The sequence below is a fragment of the Chrysemys picta genome, chromosome 5 (genome assembly GCF_011386835.1).
Source record: "Chrysemys picta bellii isolate R12L10 chromosome 5, ASM1138683v2, whole genome shotgun sequence".
Classification (NCBI taxonomy): domain Eukaryota; kingdom Metazoa; phylum Chordata; order Testudines; family Emydidae; genus Chrysemys; species Chrysemys picta.
In genome coordinates this window covers 69,349,963-69,377,535 of record NC_088795.1, presented here as the reverse complement: position 1 = coordinate 69,377,535, position 27,573 = coordinate 69,349,963, and the positions used below count along the sequence as shown (strand labels likewise).

Sequence of the window (27,573 nt, the reverse complement as noted above, 5' to 3'; positions counted from 1 at the left end):
GTGTGGGGGGAGGAGGCGCGGCCCAGGCTGGCCCCCCGGCGTTTCCAGCCTGGGTCGGCTCGGGCCCTGGGGTTCCGGTGCGCTACACCGGCCGACCACCCCCGGCCTGCCCAGCACTGCCAGCCCCCGGCAGCCCGGCGCACCCCCCCGGCTCCCGGCTCCCCGGCTGGCTCCCCGGCCCCGCGGGCTCGGCTCCCCGGCTCCCCGCCCCGCTCCCGGCTCCCCGGCTCACCGCCCCGCGGGCTCGGCTCCCGGCCCGGCTCCCGGCTCCCCGCGGGCTCTGCTCCCCGGCTCACCACCCCGCGGGCTCGGCTCCCCGGCTCCCCGCCCCGCTCCCGGCTCACCGCCCCGCGGGCTCAGCTCCCGGCCCGGCTCCCGGCCTCGGCTCCCCGGCTCCCCGCCCCGCTCCCGGCTCCCCGGCTCACCGCCCCGTGGGCTCGGCTCCCGGCCCGGCTCCCCGGCTCCCCGCGGGCTCTGCTCCCCGGCTCCCCGACCCGCTCCCGGCTCCCCGCCCCGCGGGCTCGGCTCCCCGGCTCCCCGCCCCGCTCCCGGCTCACCGCCCCGCGGGCTCGGCTCCCGGCCCGGCTCCCGGCTCCCCGCCCCGCGGGCTCGGCTCCCGGCCCGGCTCCCGGCTCCCCGCCCCACGGGCTCGGCTTCCCGGCTCCCCGCCCCGCGGGCTCGGCTCCCCGCGGGCCCGGCTCCCCGGCTGACCGGCTCCCCGGACCCCGCGCCCGGCCCGGCACTGTGACCCTGGCCCGGCACTGCCCCACTGGTTCCCGGCCCGGCACCATGCCCCCGGCCCCGCACCGGCGCCGGCCCCGGCCGAGCACCACCGAGCCCTCCTGATTTTCCCGGACATGCCCGGCTTTTGGGGATTCCCCCCCGGACGGGGATTTGAGCCCCCAAAAGCCGGACATGTCCGGGAAAATCCGGACGTATGGTAACCCTACTTCAGCAGCAGAGTCCAGGGAAGGGGTGGGGACGGTTTTATGGCCTGCAGCATGCAGGGGGTCAGACCAGATGATCATAATGGTCCCTTCTGACCTTAAAGTCTATGAGCCTATGAGTCTATAAACTGTGTTTATTTAAAAAGCCATCCACTCTTTTTACTTGAGGCATTGTGCCTGCCTTTTCCACTGTAAATCCTGTGCCCTTCAAGAGCTTCAGAAATCTGGAGTGAAGTACCAGAACCATATATGAAAATGCATTTTTAAAATGTCATACTTATGAAATGTGAAGTTGCATTGCAGTTGGTTAGAATTTCTGAGAAAGTTTGGCTTAGTCAGTCTGCAAACCTAAGTAAAACCAGTCACTACTGCCTTCTTTTCTTTCCTTCTTCTTTACTCTAAAACTCCTGGGCCAGATCCTTTACTGCAGTAAATCAGAGTAGTTCCATTGACTTGATGATCTGGCCCTGTATTGTAAATTAGAATGGAGTTCTCATTAAATTTGTACAAATGGTAGCTATTCTCTATACATTAGAGACAAGATCTACAAATCCATTTTTATTTCCCTACTTTAATACATTCCAACTTAGCTAAAAAGATGTAATTTCAAGTTAAAGGCCTACATCTGTGATTATTTTACATAGAACCTGATTGTATTAGACCCTGTGTCTCTATGGATTATTGACTTTGTCACAGGTTTGAAGGTGACATTGTTTCACCCAGAATTGTTAGTCATGTCATTGATGTCAGTCATTCTGCTAGCCTTTCAACTAGTGCATCAAAGACAGGGCCCATAATAGCTTCAGTGTTACAAAATACTTCTCTAAACAGATTCCATGAACTGCAACATAAGGAGATGTTACTCTGTTATTTTTGAACTTTTTTATTCAGAAAAGGATGCACAGAAATTGATTTTCAAAGATTTATTGGCAGTTTCTGAATAAAACAATTTTAACTCAATAATATTAAATTCCAATCTGTGTTGCCTAATCAATATTGTGACTACCATGTGCAAACATTTTAAACTCCATTCTGTTGACAGTAATACATACAGTGTTTCAAGCTGACCAGAGCTGGTCATAATAAAATGGGGATTGTCAAGAGTGTTAGTAAGTAATAGATTTCAGTTAGAAGCTTCTCACAGGGAATAAAGCAGTAATATAATTTTAGATGCTTTGACAGTATCCTACCAAAAGGCAATAATATTCTGCAGTTTGATTATATCTATAATAGCTCTGTCATGCTTATGGAATGGGTGGCTGCAGTTCTTCACACATCTGGAAATGATACATGTGGAGCCTCATCTTGTGAGGTCAGGGTGGGAGGGGCACTCTCAACTTGTTGCAGATTCAGGCTAATGGCCTCCACTGATGTGCGGATCTCTGGCCAGAAAAACAGCAAATTAAATTCTACAACAACATGTTTAAATATCAAAAGCATCAAATCAAACAAATAAATGAAAAAATAAAAAACAACAAGTATATGTTTGTTCTTGGTCATTTGCTTCTGAATCAGCCTACTGCTCCTAGGAGAGCATCCCATTCTATCCTCCTATAATGCAGTTTGTATTTTAAAAATATGGGGGTTGAGTTTTCTACATTAGCATATAATTTGATATTTGTGTTTTGCCCTTTGAGGACTAAAACACAAAACAAAAAAAGTCCCACAAAGTTCAGAGCCATTAAATGAAATATCTTTCTTAGAATTGTAGAACTGGAGGAGACCTTGAGAGGTCATCTAGTCCAGTCCCCTGCACTCAAGTCAGGACTAAGTATTATCTAGACCATTCCTGACAGGTGTTTGTCTAACCTGCTCTTAAAAATCTCCAGTGATGGAGATTCCACAAGCTTCCTCGGCAATTTATTCCAGTGCTTAAACACCCTGACAGTTAGGGAGCTTTTCCTAATGTCTAACCTAAACTGCTCTTGCTGCAATTTAAGCCTATTGCTTTTTGTCCCATCCTCAGAGGTTAGAAAGAACAATTTTTCTCACTCCTTTTTGTAACAACCTTTATGTACTTGAAAACTGTTATCATGTCCCCTCTCAGTCTTCTCTTTTCCACACTAAACAAACTGAATTTTTTCTATCTTTCCTCACAGGTCATGCTTTCTAGACCTTTAATCATCACTTCCACATCCATTAATGTCGTATAGCCTATGACTGAGCAGCAGTCTTTCTTCTCCAACTATCTAATCTATATATTTAAGGTTTTAGATATTTTGTAATTAATTTGGAATGAAATTCACCTTATTACAAAGCACAAAAACAGGGGAAAGAACACCATTCAGTTCAGTGCTGAAATACTTACCTCAATATTCTTCAGTCTTTATACCAACAAAACTCTGTAAAGGGTGTGGAAATGGCCTCTGACAAGTATCTTGTGCATCAGGGGCTCCCTTGCTGGTGTACACTTAAGCTGGAGAAATGCCAAGCTGCAGTAGCTCCCAGCAGCCTCTCCTCTGTGTGCACTAAACATTTGTGATTCTAAAATGAGATCTTACAAGATATTAGAGTTTGCCAGTACACTTTTCCTCATACAAAAATGTAGAAACATTTCTTCTATACATAGAAACATTTTTGTAATACTTCAGACAGTTGCCCTTGAATGATTACACATGCCTTCCAATCATACAGAGCAGTTTCATTCTGTTAGTGAACACAACAAGCTGTTCATAATGACTAGCCAATGACAACATGCTTTCTGAGAGACAGTGTAAAAGGAAGCAAACACTGAGTTCTATAATGCAAGGAATGACTGATACAGATGCAAAACAAACTATTTATGGGTCAGTGAATACTCTGATTCTGTCAATACCTGAATGACTCCTGTTTTCATGGTATTTGCTAACTGCTTATTAATACTATCTACAATTTCTATAGCATTTTCAATGCAAAGGTCACAAAGCACTTTCCAAACATTAATTAATTAAAACCTTACAATATCCACTATACTAGGTAAGTATTATTATCCTTGTTTTATAGATGGGTGTGACAGGATGCTTGGGGTGTAACCTGGAACTGTGGGACCACTGTGCCCCTTTAACTCACTAATCTGGGTTGTCTCTCACAATGCCTTACTGGTGACAAGCAGCAAACCCCTTCAGGTGCTGTTACCACACAGTACAATTGCATGTGGAGCCCCACACCCAGTTAGATTGCATGAATGCTCCCATGAATCACACAGAGAAAAGCACCAGCCCAATACCCCCAGCTGCCAGCCTTGTACCTTAGAAATATGCCATGTTACACTGCTCAAGACCCTTTCTTGAGTAATGCAAGTTTATTCGTTGGTTCACCACTTCATCAATGGAAAGTGGACATGTACCAGCCTTTGTGACTTGAGTAGATTTACCAAACACTTCAGGCAAACTTGCTGCTAAAGATAAACAGTAAAACAAGTTTATTGATTACAAAAAATGGATTTTATGTGATTATAAGTAATAGGCAAAAAGTCAGAGTGATTACCAAAATAAAATAAAATATAAGCACATAGTCTAAACTCTCAACCTATAGACTGGGCAACATCTAGATTAAGCAATGTATCTCACCCCTTTGGATATTGCAGATTGGTCACAGTCTTTCATACATAAGCTTTCCCTCTTAGCCTCAGGACCAGTCTGTTCAGTTCCAGTGTTCTCTTTGTCTTCAGTGTAAATAAGGGAGAAGAGAAAGAACGAAGCATGGGACCACTGTGTTTTGTTTTATACTCTTGTTCCATGTGCTTGGAGAACATAAGTCCAGGCAATGAGTCACCAGGCAAGCTTGAGCAATTCCCCTGATGTGGCCTTGTCCAAGTGAGTCATTGAATTGTAACTCCCTTGCTGGACAATGGCTGTTGATGGTTATTCAACAACCAGCTGCACATTGGTTAGGTCTCTGGGATCTAATATCTGAATGATTCCCCAACTCACAGCATATTTTAGTGGTAACCATACAGCACAATCTCATAACTTCATGTGCACTAATGATATATATATTTAGATAGAACAATGGCTTTCAACAGATCATAACCTTTCCCATGATACCTTATATGGCATGTGTGACACTACACCTCACGTTCTTCATTGAGATATGATTATGGCATAACTAAGATGTACTTATGGGTCATGTAAGATATAATTGAAAAGGTTATGATTCACTGAATATGATTGTCCTACTTATATGCATGTATCATTCTGGTATCTGAAGTTAGAAATATTGCCTATGTATCTATTACAAATGTATTTACACCTGGGGAATGCCCACTGGACAGAAGATAGTCAGTTTATATGGCTGGCTGGGAAGGGCCATTAGGGAGAACAATAGGGCTTAGAAGAAGCTAATCTCCCACCAAGGAGCCTTCCTGAGGACGCTACAAACAGCCTCAAAGTCATGGCTGCTGTGGCCCTACTGGGGCATGTGACCAGATCACTTGGTACTGGACTCCATCTTGGAATACCAGTGTTTTTCCACTGAAAGGTTTAGGGAAACAATGAGATCCAATGGTTGGAAGCTGATGCTAAACAAATTCATACTAGAAATAATGTGCATGTTTTAGTGAGGGTAATTAACCACTTGAAAGGACATGGTGGCTACTCTATCATTTGACATCTTTAAAACAAGACTGGCTGTCTTTCTAAAAAATATGTTATAGCTCAAACAGGAGTGATGGGCTTAACATGGAAAATACTGGATGAGGTTCTATGGCCTTAAAAAAAAAGATCTATGAATGAGAAGCCTTCCCGCCCCCCATACATTAGTCACCATTATACGCGTAGCAGATTACTTCTCCCACAGAGCAAAGGGGCTGCCAGGAAAAGAATTGTGATTCTCAGAATAAAAATTCCCTCCTCAGGCTGCTCCTGGGGCAGCAGATTATAAAGATAAAATGTAGCCTATGAGATTTGTTAAATATAAGTATGTGCTGAACTCCCTGAAGATAATGTATGATTAGTGCTGCATGAGACAGGCCACCACATCTCGTATTTTATGGCTATCTTGCTGACAAGACATTACATTTAGTGCTACTTCCTACTGTAGCTGTCATTTCAGCATTTCAGAAATCTGTGGTGTATTGTAAACACAATAGATTTTGTAACCCTTTGTTCCCATGAGGGTATAGCCTTCCATTACTCCTCCTTTGGTAACCACTGTTCACTTCCATAACATTACAGCTAATACTGATAAACTGGAAAGCTTTGTATACTGTACATACCTCTATTGAGAGAGATTATGTTGATTTTACCATTCTGTGATTTGCCAAATGAATCCTCTTACTCTGAAATGTAAAGTCTCTCCTGCTATCTGTCTCTCTTCCTCATATGCAGAGCTAAATATCAGACACAAAGGCAAAGATCTTTATGTAACATTTGAGCAGTGGGTGGAGACAATCACAATAGTCTATAATTGGTTGTTTTCAAACTGGGGGCATAATCATGCCCTTTGAAGTACAAATGCATGGAAAAGACGCTCCAAAATTTACTCCAAAGTAAATGTTAACTGTGCTCTTTCATTTCATCAACTCCACGTAAATTTACAACATGACCAGCAACTATTGGATTTGGTTCTCCAGACAGTTGTGTTCCAGCAATAAACAGTATTGCCCAGGCCTTCAAGAAATCTTGAAATCAGCTTACAAATTATGAAATCATGAATTAAAAAAAAAAAAACAATAAATGGCGGGGGGGGGAGTAATTCTTTTCGTTTGAGCCTTTGGGTCACATCTTCAAATTTTTCTTTGCAATCATGAGCACTGTAAACTTATTTTAAAAAGAAAAAAAAATGAAAGTTGAGATTCTCATTTTACCCTTGACTTCAGGACTTGGGACTTTAAATAAAAAACAAAACAAAACAAACACACCCCAAGTATTATGATACTCATAATAAAATTGTGAGTTGGTACCACGGTATAAAGTAGAGGCATTGTGTAACAAAAGCATACCCATTTACGATCCCTGTACGTTGACCATAACTATAAAAATAGCCTCAGATGTGCAATCTGTGCTATGTATAGCATAGAGGTAGTGGGAACTGATGGCATCAGTAGAAGCAAGTATAGCTAAGTGAACAATGGAAATGCAGTCCATCATCCCAGGAGAAATAACCCATAACAACTGAGATATGTCGGAGGTATATTATAAGAAACACCTGCCTGTGCCTACACTATCAGTTCTATTATAGGAGTGCATGCCTGTCAGCTTTGGGATGTATTTTTCATTGCAACACATGTTCACACTGTAGCATGTGGTTACATTACCCTGTCACTGCCTTTAGCAGGGGAGGGTTTTAGTACAGCAGGGAAGGAGAGAAGCCTAAAACACGTGTGGCAGGAAGGGGAGGGGGCTGCTGCTCCCTCCCTCGCTCCATATGATTCTCTGATTAGCCATTGGATGGACAAAGGGTTATATTACCAGCTGAATGACTGCTGTGTGCCCCCTCCCCTTGCCCCACCTTCCCTATTTAAACTAAGACTGGGCTTTTCAGAAGCCTCTAAGGGAACAAAGAAACATCTATAGTTGGCCTGTGGCAGTTGAGTCAGGCTGCAGGGCTATAAAATTGCAGTGTAACATTAAGGATCTGGTTGGAGCCCAGGAACTGGGACCCTCCAAGTCCCCCCACCCCAGCCCAAAAATATCTATGCTGCAAGTTTGTAGCCCCACAATCCGAGCTAAGCTAGTCATGGGTGTTTTATTGCAATACCGACCTACCCTTATTTTCCAGTTAGCTGCAAGGAACCAGTGCTGCTTAACCATGCCTGGATCAGAGAAAAACATGGGGAATGTTGGACGAGGCATGGGAACAGAATCACACAGGGTGGGAAAGTAGGAATAAGGGATGGGCATCTTTTTACATTCTGGGAATATCATCATTCCCCCACTCAACTGTGGACTCTGTTTGGTAGGGTTTTTTTTCCTGGTGCAAGGTCTTGGATCTCAGATTGGGAGAGACTTCCTCTCCTCAGCCCCCAGAACAATGGTGGCAGTGGCAGATTTCTTGCTCCAGGGGCTGGACAAGGAGACAGGACATCTCTATGCCTGGGAATATCAGCATTCCCTCCTCCCCTCGCCGCTCCCGTGCTGCTGTTCTGAGTGGATCTGTAATAGCTACCATACAATTCCAGGATGGACTGGCAGAGTTAATGTCTACAGCCTCAGAAACAACCCTGACATCATAATAAAAAAGGCTGACAAAGGAGGTGCTGTCGTCATCATGAATAAATTGGAATATGACCAAGAGGCTGCTAGACAGCTCTCTAACACCACATTCTACAGGCCATTATCCTCTGATCCCACTGAGGATTACCTAAAGAAACTACACCATCTGCTAAAAACCTCCCTGACAAAGCACAGGAACAAATCTGTACAGACACATGCCTAGAACCCCGACCAGAGGTATTCTATTTGATACCCAAGACCCATAAACCTGGAAATCCTGGATGCCCCATCATCTCAGGCATTGGCACCCTAACATCAGGCTTGTCTGGTTATGTGGACTCTCTCCTCAGACCCTACGCTACCAGCACTCCCGGCTATCTTCGAGACACCACTGACTTCCTGAGGAAACTACAATCCATTGGTGATCTTCCAGAAAACACCATCCTGGCCGCTATGGACGTAGACGCCCTCTACACCAATATTCCACACAAAGATGGACTACAAGCTATCAGGAACAGTATCCCTGATAATGTCACAGCTAACCTGGTTTCATTTAAACTTCATGAAACCTAATGGAATGTTACTTGTTTTGCTTTCACTTATCTGTTTCGGTTATAATATAATACCAAACATTTACATTGTAAACATTCCTGTAACTAAATACATCCCTCTACACCAATATTCCGCACAAAGATGGACTACAAGCTATCAGGAACAGTATCCCCGAAAATGTCACAGCTAACCTGGTGGCTGAACTTTGTGATTTTGTCCTCACCCACAACTATTTCACATTTGGGGACAATATATACCTTCAAATCAGCGGCACTGCTATGGGTACCCGCATGGCCCCACAATATGCCAACATTTTTATGGCTGACTTAGAACAACGCTTCCTTAGCTCTCGTCCCCTAACGCCCCTACTCTACTTGTGCTACATTGATGACATCTTCATCATCTGGACCCATGGAAAAGAAGCCCTTGAGGAATTTCACCATGATTTCAATAATTTCCATCCCACCATCAACCTCAGCCTAGATCAATCCACACAAGCGATCCATTTCCTGGACACTACTGTGCTAATAAGCGATGGTCACATAAATACCACCCTATACCGGAAACCTACTGACTGCTACACTTACCTCCAGCTTCCATCCAGGACACACCACACGATCCATTGTCTACAGCCAAGCTCTAAGATATAACCGCATTTGCTCCAATCCCTCAGATAGAGACAAGCACCTACAAGATCTCTATCAAGCATTCTTAAAACTACAATACCCACCTGCTGAAGTGAAAAAACAGATTGACAGAGCCAGACGAGTACCCAGAAGTCACCTCCTACAAGACAGGCCCAACAAAGAAAATAACAGAACACCACTAGCTGTCACCTTCAGCCCCCAACTAAAACCTCTCCAGCGCATCATCAGAGATCTACAACCTATCCTGAAAGATGATCCTTTACTCTCACAGATCTTGGGAGACAGACCTGTCCTCACTTACAGACAACCCCCCAACCTAAAGCAAATACTCACCAGCAACCACACATCACTGAACAAAACCACTGACCCAGGAACCTATCCTTGTAACAAAGCCCGATGCCAACTCTGTCCACATATCTATTCAAGTGACATCATCATAGGACCTAATCACATCAGCCATACCATCAGGGGCTCGTTCACCTGCATATCTACCAATGTGATATATGCCATCATGTGCCAGCAATGCCCCTCTTCCATGTACATTGGCCAAACCGGACAGTCTCTACGCAAAAGAATTAATGGACACAAATCTGACATCAGGAATCATAATACTCAAAAACCAGTGGGAGAACACTTTAACCTGTCTGGTCATTCAATGACAGACCTGCGGGTGGCTATATTACAACAGAAAAACTTCAAAAACAGACTCCAACGAGAGACTGCTGAGCTGGAATTGATATGCAAACTAGACACAATCAACAAAGGATTGAATAAGGACTGGGAATGACTGAGCCATTACAAACATTGAATCTATCTCCCCTTGTAAGTATTCTCACACTTCTTATCAAACTGTCTGTACTGGGCTATCTTGATTATCACTTCAAAAGTTTTTTTTTCTCTTACTTAATTGGCCTCTCAGAGTTGGTAAGACAACTCCCACCTGTTTATGCTCTCTGTATGTGTGTATATATATCTCCTCAATATTTATTCCACTCTGTATGCATCCGAAGAAGTGGGCTGTAGTCCACGAAAGCTTATGCTCTAATAAATTTGTTAGTCTCTAAGGTGCCACAAGTACTCCTGTTCTTTTGGCAGAGTTAACTGACTCTCTCATTCCTCTCATGGCTGAAAGGCTATGGATCAGGTATTTCCCCCATCAGAGGCCAGAGCACTTTTAACATGATTTTGAAGTAAAGACAACATTCCATAGCAGACCCCAGAAGCACCAGGTGGACCAGCATATAGTGATTCCACCAGCCGCAGATAGTAATGCCCAGTCATAGGTGACGAGTCACTGGGGGTGCATTTGTCAAAGGGGATTAAAGAAAAGATTTGGAAAGGAGGATACATTAACCTTTTCACCCTCCCATTTAGAGATGACAACAAGCATGATGATGAGAAAAAGAATGCTAAAGAAAAAGTGAAAGCTGTTTTAATCTATAGATAATTGCACGCTGGCTTTTCTCATATTCACAAGTGTGATATGCAAATGGAGCCTAGAGCAATGCATTCCCCTTCTCAAATACATGGACCTTTTAGCACATGACGATGCCTTGTATGTGGGCTTGTCATTGCTGAGATATAAGGAATGTAGAAAGAGCAGCAGATGATGAGATTGGTTTGTGGGGTAGGAAGGACCAGGATTTATGGCTTGAATTTAAGACCCCATTGTGTCTAACCCCATAGGTTTTTTTTAATAGATGGTGGGTAATCAGTCCTGAAACTTCAACTAACGAGGGGATGTTAAGTCTAATATATGGTTTGATTTTAATTAAGGAAAATGTTTTCACTCTTATTGTAGAGATGAGCCTGCACATAGGATGTTTGGGGCAGGCAACAAAGTACCACTTGTTACAAAACAAAGAATAAATCAGAGGAAGGAGAGGTGGTCACTAGGGGACTGATGGCTTCAGCTGGAGCAGCAGGTAGAAGTGGAAATGTAGACAGAAGCACTATTTCCAATTAAATTAGAAGTATCAACGGCCATGTTGTTGCACTAGTCTAACAAAAAAGATGAGGATTATATCTGAAATGGTATTTAGCCAATTCTTCAGAGCCCATATGAAGGACAGCAATTTCATATACAGGCAAAGTATTTAAAATCCATTGAAGGTTTTGAACAAATAGAGTGAGTGAGTGTGAGTGTGAGTGTGAGTGTGAAAGAAAGAAAGAACAGCTAAAAGGGTGGCTGGCCCCTTGAGGAGTTAATCAATACTGGACCTGTAGCTTTCACCCCTGGTTTGATTCCTAAAAAAGGTTGAAGAAGAGTACAGAATTATGCACCATTTGCTATACCCACAGGGCTCCTCTGTTAATGACAATATTGATCCTAATCTCTGTTCAGTTCAGCATTCCTAATTTGATACAGCAGTAGTCATGATTAAGAGATGTGGCAAAGGAGTGCAGTTATCAAAATGTGACATTAAGTCTGCATTTCAGTTGCTATCTATCCCAAAGATTAAGTTTTGAAATTTGAAATGTATTACTATGTCAGTCTTGCCAGTTGGCTGTTCTACTTCCTGCTAAGCTTTTGAAAAGTTTAATATGACACTAGAATGGGTGGCTGTGAGGGAAACTGTCTTAGAAAAGGTGGTTCATTAACTTCATGATCTCCTCTTTGAAGGACAATTGGGGACAATTAAATGTGCCCACCTATTAAGTGCTTTTCAGAGGTTGGCCAGGCACTTAGGTGTTTCGTTGGCCTTTGGAAAGAGAAGGGCCAACACTGAAGTTGATATATTTGCCGATTGAGTTATACACAATGCAGGGTATATCAGAACTATCCTGGGAGAAGCTGGATAATCTTCTAAGGGCATTGGTACAGGCAATTCAGGGTCATAGGGAAACCACATTCAAGCAGTCCCAGGTGATCTCCAGGTGCCTGAATTTTGCTTGTAGGTGGTTGCTTCAGGTAGGACCTTTTGTGCCTGGCATGTATCCTCCACCACCAGGGTCAGGGAGCCTCCTCACTTTATCAGAAGAACATGAAGAAATGAAAGCTATTTGAGAGTATGGGAGACATCCCTTAATCAATTTCATGGGGCATCTATCTGGCGAGCCAATTGGACAATGAGAACAGAGGTTCTGGTACAAGCTGATGCTTCCACATGAAATTGGTTTTGGAGTATATTTCCAAGGGAAATGGGGTGAGCAGAAGTGGCCAGCAGCTTGGACAGCATGGGATAGAACAAAGGATAATACTTATCTGGGTTTTTTTCCCTTCTATTGGTGATAGTGATTATCAGGGTGAGGAATTCAGAAATAAGCAGGTTTTGTTTCTGATCTGAGAACCAGGCAGTGATTCATATCAGTCAGCATGGGTAATGAAGATGGTGAGGGCATTTGTTTCACATTGCCTTTCATCTACCATCCTTTTCTGTGCAGTTCATGTTCCAAGCGTAGATAATCACATTGCCAATTCTGTCTTGATTTCAGGAGAACAGATTCTGGGAGCTCATGCTGTTTGCTAGCCATGATCCACAGGCAATGGCTCACCATTTGTGGAGCCTCAGTTTATGACTGCTTTAGTATTGGCAAAAAAAACCCAGCCTCCCCCATTCCATGGCTCCCCTGACTTTTTGGTTTAATAGCTGGTGTAGTAAAAATGTACAGAATTTAGAGTTCAAGAAGGACTTCAGTGCATGTGGTCCATCCATCCCTGAGCATCAGCGGTGTGGTATGCAGAGTCCCTGCTGCACCATGTATTGGTTTCATCCATGATCCGGGGGTGCCTCATAGGGTTAACTTTAGGCTTAACTGTAGCAGGCTAGTGGGCATTCCCAGCTTTGGCCATTACTAGGCACACCTGAGTTTGCACTAACCTTGGCATTTACAACTTCAGGAGACATTGGGAGGAAGGTTGATATCTGGATTTTCAGGCATTCTGCTGTGAATTGGGTCCACAAGTGTGTGGCCAGGTCACCAGGCAGTCGCACCTGAGCTTCAAAGGTAAAGCCATTTACCTTGAAAAGGATGGCAGATGACTACTCCACAGACACCATCATTTCCTGCAATCCTACATGCACAATGGAAAAGATCCATGTTGAAGCAGGCTCAGGGAGTTTAACTTGTTCTTTGTGCTCCCTTTAGTATATAGTTTTTAGAGGGGAGAACAGTAAGAAATTTGGCACTGACTCAACCTCTTGCATAGAACGCCACATTCATTCTTCCAACAGAGTGCACAAAAACGTGCAAGTCATTTGCACAACATTCTGTTCCTTGCTCATGCTGTAAGGATGGGGAATAAACTTTTTTGACATAATTTGCATTCTGTTTCTTATGCAGAAAACAGGCTGAAGAGATTCAGTTATCATTAGGTTATCGTTTACCCATACTTCTGTTAGTATCATCTGAATAGCAGTACATTTAATAGAATCTATGCACATGCATGCAGACTTGTCAAATGTCTCGTCAGTATTAGGCACTATTGTAGTTGTTAAAGTCAGTCTAGCAGGATTCTGTGACTGACTTTAGTGGAATCTGGTTGTAAGGGATACCCAGCAATACTTACTTGAGAGATACAAGATTGAAGATTATGTTCTGACCAGAATGCAAATCTACTAAGTTTCCAAAGGACAACAAATTACCTCTTATCAAACTTCTTAGCTATATTAGTAAAACCCTGGCAGACAATATCATAACTCTTGGCTTCTTTGCTAAAACTTCTCTGGCAATTACAACATCAATAGGCCAAAAAGAAGATGAATGATTCTATAAAGAACTCTTCCCTTTGGTAATCAAGCAGTCCCTGTTCTGAAGATATTCATATTAGGGTTTCTCACAGCTTAATCTAGTACTTCCCAGGTGTTAGTTGTAATTAAAGGCTTAGATGCCTATTTCATTAACAGTTGCATGTGATTTTAACTCCATTTTTTTCTTGCATTTGTGGAGGGAATTTATGAGTGACTGAATTAAGGGCAAAGGTCCTAATTCTTCCTCCAGTGAGAAGTGCGTGAAAGGGAGAGAGTGTGTGACTTGTTTAACCTTTGATTGAACATCCACAGTGAGCTTCCACTGCCCTGTGTATTAACACACTTTTTGTTAACTTACAGTCTGTCACCAGCTTTGATCTGTCATGAAGATGATCTATAGCGTACTTGCAGAAAAACCATTGCTAAATGCAGAATATCCCTCTAGGAGATTGATTACTATAGGTTTTTAATGGTTTTACTGTGGGCATGCCCTCAGTTGTGTGCTTATCCTGGTTACACAGGAGGATGGGTCATGCCACTAAAACAACTTTGTTGCTCATATAATCGGCATTATATATATTCATATAAAATGGAAACTGCACAACATGAAGAAGCAGCCAAATTTTACAGTGACATCTACTTCCTGAGCAAATGCAAGAAACTGAACATCATCCCCAGAGGACTCACCATCTGTAACCCTCTGACCATTACACACAACTCCAAATATGCTGTTCAGCTCTGCAGAAGGACTTCAAAAAAAACCTGCACCTCACATGCTTCAGATGGGACCACCTTTAACAAGAAATCATCACATGCTCCCACACACTGGGAGAAAAATATCAGGAAACCTATCTGGAGAGCTTGCAGGTGTGATTTATTGTGTGATGTTATGATTAACTAACATTTTATGTCATATGTAATCATTGAATGCTAAATAGAGTTAAATTGTAGGATTACAGATGTATAAGACTGATCACTAGTTAGAAAGGATAATTATGTATTAGGTATCTAAGTAAGGAGGACTGAAACACAAGGCTTACAGGCTGAGGCCTTTAAGATTTTAGCTTAGCCATAGTAGGCCATAGGTTTAAGAAATGCTTGACATAAGAAGTGACCAAAGAATGACCCTATGCCACAAGATTATAGGAGAAGATGTACCAATGGGTGATATTGTGAAAAATTAACAGTAAGAGTAATATTTTGCTTACAAGATACCCGATAGTCACATTTTTCTAACATGACCTAACCGCAGGGTGTACTATGTGCATAAATGCTAATGAGGTATAGTCAGAATCACATTATAAAAGGAGGGTGCCCAGACTAGGAAAATTGAGTTTCCTATGGGAAACTCCAGCAGGAGCCATCCCTCTACTGATGATCAATCCATAAGAGATCCACCAGAATGAAACACTATCTAGGAGGATGTGAGTATAACCATATTTGTAACTTCTGCATCGGTCTGTATAGAACCAGGTTATCTGTACTCTCCAAGTGAATGAACTTCTGCTCACCTCAAGGAATGCTTTCATAACAAAGATAACACCACCCACAACTACCACATCCCCACAGACAGTCATAATTAAAAAAGAATAATTAGCAGCAAACAAACCACACACTGGATCATTACATCAATTGCTTCACTCAGGAAAAAAAATCCTGTGAAATCCTTAAACTTTACATCCACCACATCTTTCTACCATCAAGAGGATAGCTATACAGTCCCTGAAATCAAACCACCAAATAGCGATCCAATCAGCAGACAAAAGGGACACCATCACAGGCTTCAATAGTGATGAATACACCAACAGGGCTAACTGACAATGCTCTGATACCACCTAATATGAAGAACTCAAAGTAGATTCCACTCCATAGTTCACACAGGAATTTAAGTATATGATTAAATCCTTCCCCAAACAACTCCAAGAGAATTTCTATAATCTCACCCCGCATAAACCACTCCAGGAACCTTCTAAATGCCTCCCACAATACGCAAACAAGACCCATCATATCTGGCCCTGGCACTCTTATTGAAGGTATACCAGGACTCTTAGAAACCATCCTTAAACCACTCAGCACACAAAAAGCCACTTTTCTCCAGCAAGCTCCCAACAGACCAGGACACACCAACCCCAATGGCACCAGACCCTGCCATAACAGATCCAAAACCCGTAGACATCTTTACTGAAATGATCAACAGCCCTACTTACAAACACACCTTTCTCCATGGCTCCTACACATGCCTATCACAACATGTAGTATACCTGGTCCAGTACATCAACTACCTCAACAACTATATGGATGAAACCAGATAATCGCTATGCGCTAAGATGAACTCACACAGAAAAGTGATAAAGACAAAAACACCAGATCACCTGTGCCAGTCGCACCAGCTGCTGCTGGGGCAGTCTTGGGCCACTGCCCCGCCCCCAAGCAGCAGAGTTTGGGTGTGGGAGGAGGCAGCGGGTTGGAGAACAGGACAGGGTGAGGCAGGTTTTGGGTGGCTCCCCAGAAGCAGCGACATCCCCCCCTCACTCAGCTCCCAGGTGGAGGCGTGGCCTGGCAGTTCTGTGTGCTGCTTCAGCCTGCAGGCACCGCCCCCGCAGCTCCCATTGGCTTCAGTTCCCCTAGAAAGTGCATCCCAAGCTTCAGAGACTTCCCAGTTGAAATCCTGGAGGATTCCCCACTTGTAACACCGATAGACCCCGGTGGTCGGCGGATGGGATCGAACCTGGGACCTCTGGAGCTAAATACGTGAGCCTCTACTGCATGAGCTAAAAGCCATATGGCTGTTCAGCAGACTCATTAATCTCGCTCTCTATGTGGTCTCGGTGCCACTAAATGGGACAGAACACTACACCCAGGAGGTGTGTGGGTTGCAAGTGCAGCTGCAGCAGTAGAGCTGTGCTGCTGTAAGGTCTATAGTCCAAACCAGGGGTCGGCAACCTTTCAGAAGTTTCACGTGCCGGTAATACATTTTAATGTTTTTTAGAAGGTCTCTCTCTATAAGTTTATATATTATATAACTAAACTATTGTTGTATTGTAAAATAAACAAGGTTTTCAAAATGTTTAAGAAGCTTCATTTAAAATTAAATTAAAATATTGATCTTACGCCACCGGCCTGCTCAGCCCGCTGCTGGTCTGGGGTTCCGTTCACCTAGGCCAGCAGTGGCCGGGACCCCAAACCGGCAGTGGGCTGAGCGGCTCAGCTCGCTACCACTCAGGGGTTCCATCCGCCGGCTCCTGCCAGCCAGGATCCCGGCTGTCAGACCCACTCAGCCTGCTGCCGGTCTGGGGTCCCGGCCCTGCCCACATACAGTGGGTACCTACCTTCTCCCTGGTTCTGGCCCATTCTCTTCCTCTCTCTCTGCACTCAGCTGAGGGTGGGAGTGCACTGAGCACAGGGCTGGGGGTGAAGGAGCAGGCTGGGGGTTGGGGTGTAGGGTCTGGCCAGGAGCTAGAATGAGGGCAGGGGCTCACGGTTGGGGCAGGAGCTCTTACCTGAGCAGCTCCCATTTGGTGCAAAGGGTGCAGGTGGGAATGTGGGGAGGGGGGGAGTGCAGGAGCTCCCATTTGGTGCTCAGGGTGGGGGTGGGGATGTGGGGGGGGGTTCATGGGGTGTTGGGGGGCTGGGTATGTGGGGGGTGCAAGAGTCAGGGCAGAGGGCTGGGGGCATGTGAGGGGGTGCAGATGTCAGGGCATGGGATGTGAGGGGCCTGGGTATGTGTGGGGGTGCCAGAGTCAGGTCTGGGGTCATGGGGGGGGGCGGGTGAAGGAGTCAAACAGAGGGCTGGGTGTGTGTGAGGGGGGTACAGGGCTCAGGGCAGAGGCCTGGGGTGTGTGCAGGGCTGCAGGGCTCAGGGCTGGATGTGTGTGAGGGGGGTACAGGGCTCAGGGCAGGGGACTGGGAGGGGTGTGGGGCTCAGGGCAGAGGGCTGGGTGTGTGTGAGGGGGGTAAAGGGCTCAGGGCAGGGGCCTGGGGTGTGTGCGGGGCTGCAGGGCTCAGGGAAGAGGGCTGGATGTGTGTGAGTGGTGGTCAGGGCAGAGGGCTGGGTGTGTGTGATGGGGGTACAGGGCTCAGGGCAGGGGCCTGGGGTGTGTGCAGGGCTGCAGGGCTTAGGGCAGAGGGCTGGGTGTGTGTGAGGGGGGGGGTCAGGGCAGAGGGCTGGGGGTGTGGGCTGGAGTCGTGGGGTGCTCACAGCAGAGGGCTGGAGGGGATCTGCCCTGATTCCACTCCCTCTTCCCCAAGGCCCTGCCTCTGCTTCTTCTCTGCCTCCGCCGGGAGCAGTGAGCACACTGACTCCATTCCTCCCTCGCAAGGGCCATCAGTTGATTGGCCGGCAGGGAGGGAGGGATGGAGAGGAAGAGGAGGAGGAGGAGGGGCAGATACCAAGCACACTGCGGGAAGAAGCAGGGGAGCCGGCAGGACCAAGCTTCCGTCCCCTGCTCCTTGCCTTCTGCCCCCGCGGGAGGGAGCGGGGGGCGGAGAAGAGCGGGCTGGGCTGGACAGGATTTTTAATGGCACACTGCGCAGGCAGCAGCATGCCATTAAAAATCGGCTCGTGTGCCGTCTTTGGCACACGTGCCATAGGTTGCCGACCCCTGGTCCAAACAGTCAAAGATGAAGGATTTTTCTTTGAATCCATATCTATAGTATCTTCTCACAGAAAGCAAGCTGACAGTGTCTCTACCCGCGTGACCTATTTCTTTTATGATGATGAGTGAGGCATGCACTTTGAGTCTCTGACCTCAGGTCATCACCACAATGGCCATTTGCTTTGGAATTAGCACCTTTTCTGATAAAGTCCTTCATTAGCATTCTAAAAGGCTTCTTTGATGGTAGATGAGTTATTTAGTTACAGGGATGTTTACAATGTAAATGTTTGGTATTATATTATAACCGAAACAGATAAGTGAAAGCAATACAAGTAACATTCCATTAGGTTTCATGAAGTTTAAATGAAACCAGGTTAGCTGTGACATTATCGGGGATACTGTTCCTGATAGCTTGTAGTCCATCTTTGTGTGGAATATTGGTGTAGAGGGCGTCTACGTCCATAGTGGCCAGGATGGTGTTTTCTGGAAGATCACCGATGGATTGTAGTTTCCTCAGGAAGTCAGTGGTGTCTCAAAGATAGCCGGGAGTGCTGGTAGCATAGGGTCTGAGGAGAGAGTCCACATAACCAGACAAGCCTGATGTTAGGGTGCCAATGCCTGAGATGATGGGGCGTCCAGGATTTCCAGGTTTATGGATCTTAGGTAGCAAATAGAATACCCCTGGTCGGGGTTCTAGGCATGTGTCTGTACAGATTTGTTCCTGTGCTTTGTCAGGGAGTTTTTTTAGCAGATGGTGTAGTTTCTTTAGGTAATCCTCAGTGGGATCAGAGGATAATGGCCTGTAGAATGTGGTGTTAGAGAGCTGTCTAGCAGCCTCTTGGTCATATTCCAATTTATTCATGATGACGACAGCACCTCCTTTGTCAGCCTTTTTGATTATGATGTCAGGGTTGTTTCTGAGCCTGTAGATGGCGTTGTGTTCAGCATGGCTGAGGTTATGGGGCAAGTGATGTTGCTTTTCCACAATTTCAGCCTTTGCACATTGACGGAAGCAATCTATGTAGAAATCCAGTCTGTTGTTTCGACTGTCCGGAGGAGTCCACGCAGAATCCTTTTTTTTGTAGTGCTGGTAGGGGGGATTCTGTGGGTTAGTATGATGTTCAGAGGTATGTTGGACATATTCTTTGAGTCGGAGACGTTGAAAGTAGGATTCTAGGTCACCGCAGAACTGCATCATGTTTGTGGGTCTGGAGGGACAAAAGGAGAGGCCCCGAGATAGGACAGACTCTTCTGCCGAGCTAAGAGTATAGCTGGAAAGATTAACAATATTGCTGGGTGGGTTAAGGGAACTACTGTTGTGGTTCTTTGTGGCATGTAGCAGTTCAGATAGTTTAGTGTCCTTTTTCCTTTGTAGAGAGGCAAAGTTTGCCTTGTAAATGGCTTGTCTAGTTTTTGTAAAGTCTATCCATGAGGCAGTTTGTGTGGAAGGTTGGCTACGGAAAAGAATTAATGGACACAAATCTGACATCAGGAATCATAATACTCAAAAACCAGTGGGAGAACACTTTAACCTGTCTGGCCATTCAATGACAGACCTGCGGGTAGCTATCTTACAACAGAAAAACTTCAAAAACAGACTCCAACGAGAGACTGCTGAGCTGGAATTGATATGCAAACTAGATACAATCAACTCAGGATTGAATAAGGATTGGGAATGGTTGAGCCATTACAAACATTGAATCTATCTCCCCTTGTAAGTATTCTCACACTTCTTATCAAACTGTCTGTACTGGGCTATCTTGATTATCACTTCAAAAGTTTTTTTCTCTTACTTAATTGGCCTCTCAGAGTTGGTAAGACAACTCCCACCTGTTCATGCTCTTTGTATGTGTGTATATATATCTCCTCAATATATGTTCCACTCTAGATGCATCCGAAGAAGTGGGCTGTAGTCCACGAAAGCTTATGCTCTAATAAATTTGTTAGTCTCTAAGGTGCCACAAGTACTCCTGTTCTTTTTACTAACACATCAGTGAGTTGGCCTGGGGTTATAACCTGAACTGGCACCTGGTTTGCCAGCGTCCCACCCCTTTCCTCTGGACATGCTAGACAAATCCTTCCTCTTGGTCTAAATCTCTTTCTATCCCTTGTCCCAGGGAGAGTGTCTGCAATCCTATCTCTGCTACCAGCTCCCCAGTGATGAAGTGGGCTGTAGCTCATGAAAGCTTATGCTCAAATAAATTTGTTAGTCTCTAAGGTGCCACAAGAACTCCTGTTCTTCTTCAAGTTTTATAGAAGTCCTGCCTGTTCATGCACAGGTGAGCTTCCTTGAATTAGAGTTCTCTTCTCAATCTAAATATCCCCTCCCCCCTGATTGCACCCTAATAGGTTAATTGGCCCATCTGGTCTACATTAACCACTTTCAGAGCAGGTGTGGGGTGCACAGCTTTTCACAGGCTCATTACAACAACTTTAACACATCTTATTGCCTACTAACCCTTCATTGTCTTATGATTGCAGAGGTGTTAATTGCCCTCTTCATTTTAAGTGGTCTTCTACAATGTGTGAAACTCTTATACCTAACAATCTGTCCTACCTTGTATTTAACTGTACTGTCCCATTTCCTTTTCCTGACCTGAAGAAGAGCTCTGTGAAACTTGAAATCTTAGTCCCAATAAAAGATATTACCTCACCACCCTGTATTTATAATATGGTGTTTCCTTTTTACGTTTGACTTTCTTTGTTGTGTGCAGAGTTGTAGCTGTGTCAGTCCCAGGGTATTAGAGAGACAAGGTGGATGAGGTAGTATCTTCTATTGGTCCAATTTCTTTTGGTCAGACACGCAAGCTTGCAAGCTACACAGAGCTCTTCTTCAGGTCTGGGAAAGGTACTAAGGCCATGTCTACACTACCAATTTTTGTCAACAAAAGTGATGTCAACATCCAGAAGTCAACATACTAAAAATCAGATTTTCATGTTCACACTTGCTCCTTCTGTCAGCAGATTGCATCCACAGTCGGGGCACTATCACGGACAGTGTGAGCAATGCACTGTGGGTACCTATCCCATAGTCCAGCTCGACACTGTCTGTCGCTAGGTGTTTTGGGAAGGTGGAGTGGATTGCAGCACATCTTGGAAATGGGCTAATTGTCCTGTGATGTGTTGCGTTCTGTCCCAGCACTCCATGGGCTTCTGGCTTTCTTGTGTGGCATTTTTGCCATAGCCCTTCTTTGCTGTGCACCCTAGCATCTTTATGAGATGGGATGGATTCCGCACTGCTCTCCTAAGCTCTGTTAACTATCATGAAGACATTGGGGTGGCAGTTTAGTTAATCATGAAGTTCCTAACTCAAGAAGACTCTCAGGCGCCCGACATTCTGCATGATATGGATAGGAGCAACTTTAGATTGCTTTTGACATTTACAGAACAGCTGCATAGGGTAGACTGTTGCTTTTAGGCTTGGGAAACAAGCACTGAATGGTGGGATTGTATCGTCATGCAGGTGTAGGATGAAAAACAGTGACTACAGAATTTTTGGATGCAGAAAGCCACCTTCCTGGAACTGTGTGCAGAGCTCATTCCAGACCTGCAGTGCAAGGACATCACAATGAGCGTTGCCCTCTCGGTAGAGAAGTGTGTGGTAATCACTGTGTGGAAGTTGGAGACTCCAGACTGCTACCTATCGGTCATGAATCAATTTGGAGTCGGGAAGGTGACCATCAAGGCTGCATTAATACAAGGTGCAGGGCATTAAATCACAGCCTGCTACGAAGGACTGACTCTGGGAAATGTGCATGAAATAGTTGATGGCTTTGTAGAAATGGGTTTCCCTAACTGCGGAGGGGTGATAAATGGCACACATTGCAATTTTGACACCGGACCACCTTGCGACGGAGTACATCAATAGGAAGTGGTACTTCATGGTTTTGAAGGCCCTTTTGGATCACTGTGTGCGTTTCACTGACATCAATGTGGGGTGGTCTGGGAAGGTGCATGATGCCCGCATCTTCAGGAACACTGCCTGTACAGAAAGCTGCAAGCGGGGATTTTCTTTCCAAACCAGACGATTACAGAGGGAGATGTGGAAATACCCATAGTGGTCCTGGGAGACCCAACATACCCCTTACAGCTGTGGCTCATGAAACCTTACATGGGACACCTGGACAGCAGTAAGGAGCAGTTCAACAACAGGCTGAGTAGGTGCCAGATGACAGTTGAATGTGCCTTTGGCAGGTTAAATGCTCACTGGCAATGACTTTATGGCAGGTTAGACCTTAATGAGTATAATATTCCCATGGTCATAGCCACGTGCTGTATGTTGCATAATCTCTGTGAAGCTAAGGGTGAAAGGTTTGCTCAAGGGTGGAGTCCTGAGGCAGACCACTTGGCTGCTGATTTTGAGCAGCCAGATACCAGAGCTGTCAGAGGAGCTCAGAGGGAGGCAATTCAAATCAGGGAGGCTTCGAGGCATCACTTTGAAACTGAACACCAGCAATGTATCTCTCTGTTAGAGGTGCTTCAATGTTACATTACATGTAGTTTTCCTAGGAAGCAATGGTGACATTTGAGGCCTTATATTCCAGTAAGAAAATAATTAAATTGCCTGTGTATGTATTGGTAGTGCCTGCTATCTCAATTTGTAGAAAAAAGATGATTTACCATTATAAAACTTTGCTTTATTGAACAGCACACACAAATACAGTTGCTTGGTGGGAAAGGAGGAGCCAGGGAAGGTCAGACTCTCACAACTGTGTGTAGGTCCAGCTATCATTGTGAAAGTTGTCCGAGGGGGTGGAGTGAAGGGGAAACTGAGAATTCTCGGAAAGTGAAAAGGAATGGGGGGGGTCACAAAAAAGAGTTCTGAATGTGCTGCAGTGGAGGTTGAGCACGGATCTGCTCAGTCTGCAGCATTATAAAGGACTTCAGCATCTGTGTTTGCTCCGCCATGACTTTAATCATCCGCTCAGTAGCGTCCTTAACAAAAGCGTGATTCTCTTTTCTGTCCTGCCATTCGGCTTCCCAGCACTCCTTGCATTCCCATTTTTTCCCCTGCATTGGAGCACTGCAATACCTCCACGGAACACGTCTTCTTTGCTGTGTCTTGGGTGCTTTCTTATCTGGCAGAAAGAAGAACAGGAGTACTTGTGGCACCTTAGAGACTAACAAATTTATTAGAGCGTAAGCTTTCGTGGACTACAGCCCATATATGCATATATGCATCCGAAGAAGTGGGCTGTAGTCCACGAAAGCTTATGCTCTAATAAATTTGTTAGTCTCTAAGGTGCCACAAGTACTCCTGTTCTTCTTTTTGCGGATACAGACTAACACGGCTGCTACTCTGAAACCTGTTATCTGGCAGAGATGCTCGGCCAGGGTGCATGGGGTATTCTTGAAGTATACATCTGGTGAAGCACAGGGGACAATGCACAGAAGCGGAATTGTTAAATTCATGCACAGCATTGAAACGTTTCAGTTAAATACACCTTTTGCAACATAACAATCACTTTTATCACTGACCCTAGCTAGGCACATATCTCTACGAACACACAAAGAATGGTGAGTGTTGGCGGAGGCAGGAGGGCCCTCCACATGGGGAAAAGAGAACACACTTTTTGCAAGGGTTGTGGTGCAGCATTCTAGGGGAAAAATTCTAAAATTCTCCCAGTTTTCCATAGGTGGGGATCATTCTAGCAGACACATCTCACTGCTAAGGGTAAGCAGGGAAATGAGGGTACATCTACTCCATGCTTGTGGCTTCCACCCTGCTCTCTATGCTGCTTGCCTATGTGCCGCTTTGGTCCCTGCACAAGCGATTGATGAATGGCGCCGGAAAGTTTCCTACAATGGTGGAAGGAACAAAGGTTGCCATGGAACCTTCGGCAAAGTATTATCTAGTTCCTCCAGGAAACTTTCCTGGAGATCTCTGGAGGATTCCCATGAGATCTCAGCATGCATCAACACCCTGTTCCGCCACACAAATTAGCTACACAAATGTCCAGCTCGCAGAAACACAGCCAGCCTCCCACATTTCTATATCCTGAACCCCCCTCTGCACTACTCAAGCCACTGCCACTTGCCAGGTGTCTAATCTCCTGCTTCTTGCTTCCCAGAGAGCAACTGCTGAGACTGGCTAAACACCTTTGGAGCGGAGAACAGTTCCTGGCTGCCTGCCCCACCAGGCGACCCCGCCGGGAGCTGCACATTGTCATCTAACTCCACCTCTTCATCAATAACTTTGTCCTCTGTTATGTCCTCTTTCTGCTGCCTCCAGGCCCAGCAAAGTGTCCATGGGGTTCTTGGTGGTGGAGGTGGGGTCACCACCAAGGACAGCATCCAGCTCCTTATAGAACTGACAGGTCTTAGATGAAGCACTGGAGTGACAGTTTGCCTCCCTTGCCTTATGGTACACCTGCCTCAGCTCCTTTATCTTTCTTCTGCACTGCAGCATGTCCCGATCATAGCCCTTTTCACACAAGCCTCGAGAAATATGCCTGTCAGTATTCCAATTCCTATGGCTCAAGCACAGCTGGGACTGCACAGCCTCCTCTCCCCATATACTGATCAGCTCTAACAGCTCAGCAGTGGTCCAAGCAGGAGAGCATCTGATGTGTTAATCCACCATGGTCACCTGGGAAGATGCGATGAGACCTCTCCATGCTGAGCCAACAGGAAATGGAATTTTAAAAATTCCTATGGCTTCTAAGGGGGAGGGGCGGATGGTTGTTTATTTGGCTGCAGGTGAGTGGAGTTCAAACTGCGGACCAGAGTGGTATGGGCATTTTTCGGACACCTCCTGGAGGCCAATTAAAGCAATGAAGTCAAGCTTGATGTCTACACTGGCACTTTGTCGAGAAAAATGTAGAGGAAAAAGAGGTAAGTCTCATCAGGGAGGATGTATTTAATCGCCAACACCAGGCATTTTTCCCGACAAAAATCACACTCACTGTTTGCTCGACAAAAGACAGTTTTTGGCAACAAAACTTTGACAGTGTAGACAAGGCCTAAAAGTGTGACAGCTAAATTCAAGATCAAACACATAGTTTAGCATAAGTAGTTAGCACATATTCTAAGAGACCATTCGAGGTGAAGTGGGTGAAACCAGACAGTCACTACACTCTTCAATGAACTCAAAGGAAAATGATAAGACAAAACAAAAAACCATAGCACCTGAGAGTGAAAACTTTTCACAAAGCGATCACTATTTATCAGTCCTAATCCTCAAAGGAAACCTGCACAACACTTTCAAAGGATGCGCCTGGGAGGTTAAATTCATAACCTTGCTAGACACTACAGGGATGTTAAGAGGCCACTTCACCTTGAATGGTCCCTTAGGGCTTGACTACACTTGCAAGTTAGAATGCATTAAATCAGCCCCAGGCGCCCTAACTCCTGAACTGTCTACACTGGCAAGGCACTTAGAGCACCTGGACTCTGCAGCTGGAGCGCTCCTGGTAATCCACCTCCATGAGAAGCATAAAGCTTGCTGCGCCCCGGCTGAAACACCCGGACGTCAGTGTGGATGATGTGTTGCATTACTGCACTGTGATTGGCCTCCAGAAACATCCCATAATCCCCTGAAGTCAAGTGGCCACTATTGTCATTTGTTTTGACCTCGGCTGCAGGCATGCAGATATCCCCTTTCAAAGCTCCATTTCTGACAGCTGGCATGCTTATCTGCTCTGGGACAAAGCAAACCATTAGTGTGGAATGCTGCTTGCTGTGAGTGTGTTTGAGAGAGAGAGGCGGGGGGGGGGGGTCTGCTGCGGTCTGAACTGACAAGACAGCATGCTGACACACTCTCTGCCCCCCAAAACACACTGTCTCTCCCCCACATACACACAACACACTTCCTGTCACCCTCCACACACACACCCCCACTTGAAAAGCACGCTGCAGCCACTTGCACACTGGGATAGCTACTACAAGCACTGCTCTTTGTGGCGTTGCAAGAGCTGCTAATGTGGCCATGCCAGTGCGCTTGCAGCTGACAGTGTAAACACACGTCTCCGAAAGCTGGTTTAACTCCCAGCACTCTACATCTGCAAGTGTAGCAAAGCTCTTAGTTTAGCACAGTGGTTCTCAACCAGGGTACATGTATCCCGGGAGTACACAGAGGTCTTTCATCTATCTATCTCATTAGATATTTGCCTAGCCTTACAACAGACTACAGAAAAAGCACTTGCAAAGTCAGTACAAACTAAAATGTCATACAATCACTTGTTTATACTGCTCTATATAATATACACTGAAATGTAAGTACAGTATTTATATTCCAATTGATTTTAGTTTTTAAATGAGGTGAAACTTGGGGTACACAAGGCAAATCAGACTCCTGAAAGAGGTAAAGTCATCTGGAAAGGTTGAGAGCAACTGGTTTAGCATAAGTAATTAGCAACTATTCTATCTGTTTGATCTTGTGTTTAACTGTGCCACAAGTACTCCTGTTCTTGTTCCACTTAGTACCTTTCCCAGCCTAGAAAAACTCTGTGTAGCTAAAAAGCTTGTCTCTCTCACCAACAAAACTTGGTCCTATAAAAGATATTACCACCTAGTTTCTGACTTCCTTTGGGCATCCCTCCTCCCCCCTCCCCCCCATGATCAATTTCCACATAGGGATAGGAAATTATATGGGTGTTCACACAGTTTCCTCCATATCACTATGATGCATTTTGTTGGATTAGTCCCATTGTTGGAATAGTCAGAAGATACATTCTCCTACACTGTGCATCCCTGGAGATCCAGAAAAATCAGGGGTACCCATATACAGAGCCCAATACCTCTGCACTGCTTCCCAGTTTTTCAGGGAATCACCTTCCCATACAGAAGCCTGCTGATGCCCCTGAACCCTGTCTGGGGCAGTTCCCTTGGCAGAAGAATTCACCATGTTAGATAAGATTGACAGGTCTGGTACATCTTACACAGAGAATCCTCACATAACTGTGAGGAGCTGCTGCTGCTACACAGAGTTGCCATTCCCAAGTTTTCCAGTCTTAGTGTTTCAGAAGTGCTTTTGTAGGACTGGGCAAAGACAGGATAATTCTATACAT

General features: G+C 45.2%; 1 long non-coding RNA gene across 1 annotated transcript in view; it reads right to left on the bottom strand.

Annotated features, from left to right (window-relative positions):
- Nucleotides 1–1,923: 1,923 nt before the first annotated feature.
- The window catches only part of LOC135984120 (uncharacterized), a 37,048-nt gene continuing 11,398 nt past the window's right edge, over nucleotides 1,924–27,573 (bottom strand). The window contains exons 2-5 of the long non-coding RNA XR_010602029.1: nucleotides 6,142–6,255; nucleotides 4,496–4,590; nucleotides 3,256–3,431; nucleotides 1,924–2,329 (exon numbers count right to left, since the gene is read on the bottom strand). This is a non-coding gene — a long non-coding RNA (uncharacterized LOC135984120). The remainder of the gene's footprint in view (nucleotides 2,330–3,255; nucleotides 3,432–4,495; nucleotides 4,591–6,141; nucleotides 6,256–27,573) is intronic.